Genomic DNA, 6,349 nt, shown 5'->3' on the forward strand with positions numbered 1-6,349 from the left:
GGGTACGCGCCGCGAGTTTGCTTCGGGACGTGCCCGAAGACCGCCGACGTAATGAAACCGAACCGACGACAGAGCCCGCGGCTGAACGGCCAAAGCGCAGAACACTATGGAAAAGGACCAAACGTTTTGTCAGACGCTTATTTTGTTGCGCATAATATGGTATGTTCTGCGATATACAGCAAAGATTATGGTAATATGAGTTTCAGAACCTCGAACTAATAAGATTGTAATTCCCACTGAAAATGAATTAATTATGATTTATACAAATAAACGTTTTTGTAACATTGTTGCATATTTAATTGGTTTTTATTCGATGTTATTTGTTATTATTAAAGAACGCGCGTACACATGCTTGTGGAAAATTGATTTATGCGACTTGTGAAAATCGTGACTATATTGTACTGCAAGTATACTTTCGTTTTTTATTTTTTCTAATCAGTGTAAAGATCTCTTTTTATCGAATGATCGACAACCAACAGCTTATTATTATTCATGCGCTTACATGCCAATAGTGGCTGAAATCGTTCAGTGAAGTAAGAAAGCTTACTCTTGTTCCAGGTCAGGGGTCAGCAATTAGTATCTAAGGGGCCCGGATGATTTTGGGATGGGGGTTCAGAAAACCTTACATACTACTTTTGACTACCTACCTACCTACCTACGATGGTGCAAATTACATACCCTTATTTTGGTACAAATTAGTAATAATTATAAGCTCTCAAATATATATCTAAAAGCAAATTAAATTTTAAGCTTATTAAGTTATAAAATAATGTATAGGTAGTGTATACAGCTGCTATTTTTTTTAATATTCCAATTATTGTCATGAAACTTATGATGAATACTATAAATACAAATATATCATGTTTTTTATTCTTAGACATCACAGCTGAAAAAAGAAATATTCTAGCATAACCTAGTAAACTTGTTAATCAATCATAATCTGTTTTAAAAAATAAAATCCGTCAAACCAAATTCCTCCAGTTTTGTCTAGCTTATTGGTCTAAAAGTCACTTTTTTTTCATCGATTGGAGCCCTCTTAATTGTTACCATCGCGGTCGTTTATTTATTATTTTATATATTTCCATTTTCCATATTATCTGATAATTTACACTGAGTAACTTTCAAAAGTTGATTAGGAGTTACCTACTTTACTGTTTTTGGTAAGTTTATCATTTTTAATTTTAGTTTACTGCTGTAATAATTGAAAACGTATGTTATAATAACAAATTCTAATAGTATTGAAAATTGTTCAATAACTTATTGGTTATTAGTTTTTTTCCATACTTAGAAATTATTTAATCGGTACATCATTATATTCAAATATTATTAATCTGTTATAAAAATATACAGTAATTTAATCACAGATAATAATATATACATGTGTATGATGAATCGGTGCAAAATGATTAGGTGAGGTATTGGTAAAGGTAATACTGTAATAGGTAAAAATACTTTACATACTGAAAAAGGGCGCCCGCAGAAATGTAAACGGGAGAGTAGGACCAATGCAAAAAGTCTGGTAATACAGCACATACTATTCATTTTTTTTTGCAAGTAATATTACGGCAATTATTATCAAATAAAATAGGCAGGGGGCCATGCCCCCCTCCAGAAGCCCCCTGTTGGCGCCCTTGGTTTTTAAATTTGAGAAGTTACGGGAGTATAATAATTGCCTTTCTGTGGAATGCATCAATTGATCACCGAGAACCCACTGTATACATAGGTAGGTACATCATATTATATTAGATTACGCATATAATATACCACCGCACACGTCAAATTCGTTTTATCTTTGACGGAAGGCGCGCGCTATATATATTTATATCTATACTATAAAAATCTCATATTATAACATAAATACGTACTTATAGAACAGAAGTCGCGTTACTCGTCACACTCCGTTCGATGTTGTATAACATAATATTATTAGGTATAGTTTTGGTCTATTCGTAAAATCGCGATGTCGTAGACGCGTCCGCGGCACCGATTATCAAGAGTCCTGAGAATAACGTCGTCATAGATATATTATTATACTCGACCGTATTTCTACTTTTATCGATATATTAAAAAATAATTACAGTCCGATAACATAATATAACATTTAATTATTATTATTATACAATATTGAATATACAATAACCGCCGTAAAGCCTCCGACATCGGTGTTTGCTCGTTCGACTCGACCGGCTATACAGCGACAGCGGCCAATCGACCATGCCGTCCGCCAAATGTTTTTTGGGCTGCACTAACGTCCGGTACGGTGCACGCATCGTGTCCATATTGGACTTTGTAAGTATATCTTTAGGTATTTATCTGTTATATAGATATGTAAACGGTTTCAAATTTTCGTCCGTTTACTTATTTAATTTTAAATTATTTTTCATATTCTAAACGATTTCCTATACTTTCAGTTTAGTCATGTCTATATAATATTATGGTTGGTATATAGTATCTACATTTTAATTTTAACTCCCTGTATACGTGCCTGTTATGCACATATATTGTTTTTTTTTGGTTAAAATACATATATATATATACACAGTATACACTCGTCATTAGAAACTATTTTACCTATTTGTTCTCGAACTTGGGACAAAAGTTGAAAAGTGTCTTTCGAGTTCTAATAGAATTCAAACCAATTAAAAGCCTTAATCATCGGGAAATATTGGATAACCAGCTATTAGTAGGTACATTATGAATAATAATACTTAATACTTTTAAGTTTTATTTCTTAAAATAGTTATAGCTGGTAACGTATTTAAAATTCATTGAAATAACTGGATAACAACACTGATTGTATACATTAAGTCAATAAACTGTGAAGTTGAATTTATTTATTCCCTGCAGCACGAGTTGAAATTGTGACCAAAAGGCTAAAGAACATTGATTTATTTAGTTTTGAAAAGCAGTGAACAGTCTAATAATTTTCCGTGTAGAACACCAAAAATAATTAAATACATTTTTTAACTGTCTTAATATTAACCCATCGTAATATTACGGAATATTGAGTGTAGCTCTTCTGCAGCACACATGACGAATCATCATAAAAATAATATGAGGATAGTAATCGTGTTCGTAGAATTAGAATGAAACATTTAATTACATATTCTAGGAAGTGTTCTACATGATAAAGACGTAGGTATGAATGGAAGTGTGTTGCTAAAAAGTCAAAGAATAATTTATTGTTTTGATAGTCAGATATCACGCATATAACTATTAATTAAACAGTTTCCGTGAATAATGAATAAAACAATATTTATTTACCTAATAACAATTTATTTAGAGGATTTTAATTTATATAAAAAATATATTATGATACACTAAACGAAAATTGTTATTAATTAGGATTCTGAAATTTCATTTTAATTTAAAACTATAGTAGAAAGTACAGTAAACTGCACCTATAGCTTAGTTAAACGTTAAATCACAAATATTATGTAAATATTTCTTACATAGTACATTATACAAATCACATGATAATTATCTATCTTATATAATATATTATAAAAATTTCTTTATATCATGATCAGGAATGTTGATAATCACTATTCACCAATCAGGTATGAAATCAATATGACCATCTAGTGATGATTTTATGAATTATATAGCTAGGTAAGTAGTTCATATTAATAAGATACCTATTCGAATGCCGAACTTTTTTGTGAGCAACAAACGATATCTTCACATTTGAGCATAAAAAAAATACATATATAATGGTTCAAATTAAATAAATAGGTAATAAAAAATAAAAAATAATAATTCAATAGGGAAATTAATAAAAATATAGGTTTATTTCCTAATAAGATTAGAAGGTGGTACATGTTAACCTTTACACTTTAATGGTCCGTTTCCTACTGTTTTTTTAAAAATGTGTTCTGTTTAGGAACTATTAAGAATTCATAATATGAAAATCTATTTTCAGTCTAAATACGATTTAAATTATATCACGTGTTAGCGTGTTAAGCGTCGCGCGTGTTTTTTAAATTTATTTTTGATTTATATTAATTATTCAATTTTAATCGTGATTAATGGTGAGTGATCACTGTGTCAAATGTATCTGCTCTAATTTCGTCACGAATCAAAATTATATAATTTACTGAGGTCTGAACTTCGAGAACCTACTTCAGTGGCTAGTGCTATTATATTATTATACAGCGGGTAGATTCAAAATGTGACGTTCAAGACGTCATGCCCACTCAATACTGCTAGGCATGTGTAATATAATAAATCTATTGTTGCTACTGATAAAAAAAAACGGCAGTAAAAGTGTAAATAATATAAAAATATAGCAATACAGGTATAGCTAGGGTAGATATATATTTTTATTTTTTATCACTAGGTACTAGGTAATATATATATATATATATATATATATATATATATATATGTATATTCTATAACTAATTAATATTATATAGGTAGTGCCTGTTTCACTCGTATTATTATTGATGACAATATTATTGTACACCGAATAGCCAAGATAAAAATATTAAATCGATATCATAAAGCGGAGTTCCATTCAAAACAACACGTCATGTAATCATAAGTAATAGCTGATACCTATTTTATAATTATGCTGTATACGGATTAAACAATAATCGTACATAAGCTTAACTAGGTACTTAAATTCGAAACGATATCATTTCCGTGATGCATGTCAAATATTTTTGCCGAATATAAAATTACATACGTTTAAGGTCCACTTTACTTCACACCTTTCACTAAGTATATCAATATAAATATAATAACATATTTTAAATTAAACATAATAAAGGTACATATTTATTTATATTATATTTATATATTTAACAATATTACTGTAAGAGGACGCCACACTTGCATAATATGTTGTCTCCGTCTTACAAGTGCGTAACTTAGTAAATTGTACGCTCAGCAACTGAACAAACTAACACTCTGAACGGCTAAATTATGATCAGTATAGTTGGTTCGTGATTATGTGTATTATTATTATTATTATTTGAAAAAGATAATATTTTATCGAGGCTAAAATTTACTAAAACACTCAGTAAATTTTCTGTTAGTACACTGAAAACGAAAAGACCCGTTTTTCAAGTGGTTAGATCCATTAAAAATAAAATTTTCAATTGAAATGCATCGTTTATTTCGTTTTATATTAAAAATATAATCAATTTTAAGATCCATATTTGACATAAACTCACTAACACTATAATATAACCTCACGTTTTCAATGTTCAAGCAAACTGATATTTGAAAATATGAGTTGTACTTATACTAGTTGCCGACCTGTAATAAGACTGGGCCATATTTAGGTTGATATGAAATTTCCTATAGAATAATATTTTTATCTTAATCATTACAATTTTATCTTTTATATCAGCGGTTCTTAACCTTTTTATATCCACGTACCACCTATACCTACAGTTTGAAAATTTTCATGTACCACTTGGCCAAATACCAAATAATGTTTTATTTGCTTATCAAAAATGTTATTTTACATGCATACGGAATTTTATTTTATTAGGAATTAAAAAATTATGATAATAGTATAAGCATTTAATGCATAAAAAGAAAATTAAATATGTAAGATTATTATTATTATTAAATATATCAAATATACCAAATAATTTCTATTGTGAATTTCTAATGATCCATTACATTTTTTTTTACTAAGGGAGATGTTCTTAGCGTACCATCTACGAGCTTTCTAAGTACCACTAGTGGTACGCGTACCATAGGTTGAGAAACTCTGTCTTATATTATCTCGCTCAAACACATTTTAAGAAACTCGGCCAAACACATTACTTTTATTATACGGGTAAAAAGGCATTTCGTCCAAACGCAAGCCGCCCCCCAAAAAAGAATATGATTGAGATAGAATTTACGCGCAACGTTACTATATCATTTATTAATTATTTGGCTATTGAAAGATTCATGCCCGTATACATAAAATAAATAGGTATTGAGTATTCTTGAAAAAAGTCATAATTTAATAATTTTATCGTAAAAACAAATAAAATATTCATACTAAGCATAATAAATAATAATCATATGGTTTTACAAAAATATAAAGTATATGTAATATTATATGTTATAGGTATTATTCATTATACTTCAATCATTTTTACAAATTATTCATATTGATACATCATTAATAATTACTAACATTTTTAGATCATCTAAGACCCCAAATCTACTTAAGAGGCTGTCAGCGCACTATTTGTTTTCTCTCTCTGGCTTACACGTAACATAGACAAAATGCATTTATGCAAAATCATTTTTTCCAAGTATCTTAGAGTAAAGTCACCCATAACAAAAAAGATAGAGAATAATACTTTGGAGGGAATGACATATCGCTTTGTCTAAATAT

At 29.2% G+C, this 6,349-nt stretch overlaps 1 protein-coding gene across 3 annotated transcripts in view; it reads left to right on the forward strand.

The window, feature by feature from the left end:
* The first annotated feature begins 1,837 nt into the window (after window positions 1-1,837).
* LOC100165806 (cytochrome P450 302a1, mitochondrial) overlaps window positions 1,838-6,349 on the forward strand; it is a 29,742-nt gene continuing 25,230 nt past the window's right edge. For 2 of the 3 annotated variants that reach the window (XM_029486688.1, XM_029486689.1), the window contains exon 1: window positions 1,841-2,289. The gene's annotated coding sequence lies outside the window, so the exon portion shown is untranslated. Of the gene's footprint in view, window positions 2,290-6,349 lie in introns of all 3 variants that reach the window. The other variant, XM_029486690.1, reaches the window with a different exon arrangement.

Source organism: Acyrthosiphon pisum, chromosome A1 (assembly GCF_005508785.2).
Source record: "Acyrthosiphon pisum isolate AL4f chromosome A1, pea_aphid_22Mar2018_4r6ur, whole genome shotgun sequence".
Classification (NCBI taxonomy): Eukaryota; Metazoa; Arthropoda; class Insecta; order Hemiptera; family Aphididae; genus Acyrthosiphon; species Acyrthosiphon pisum.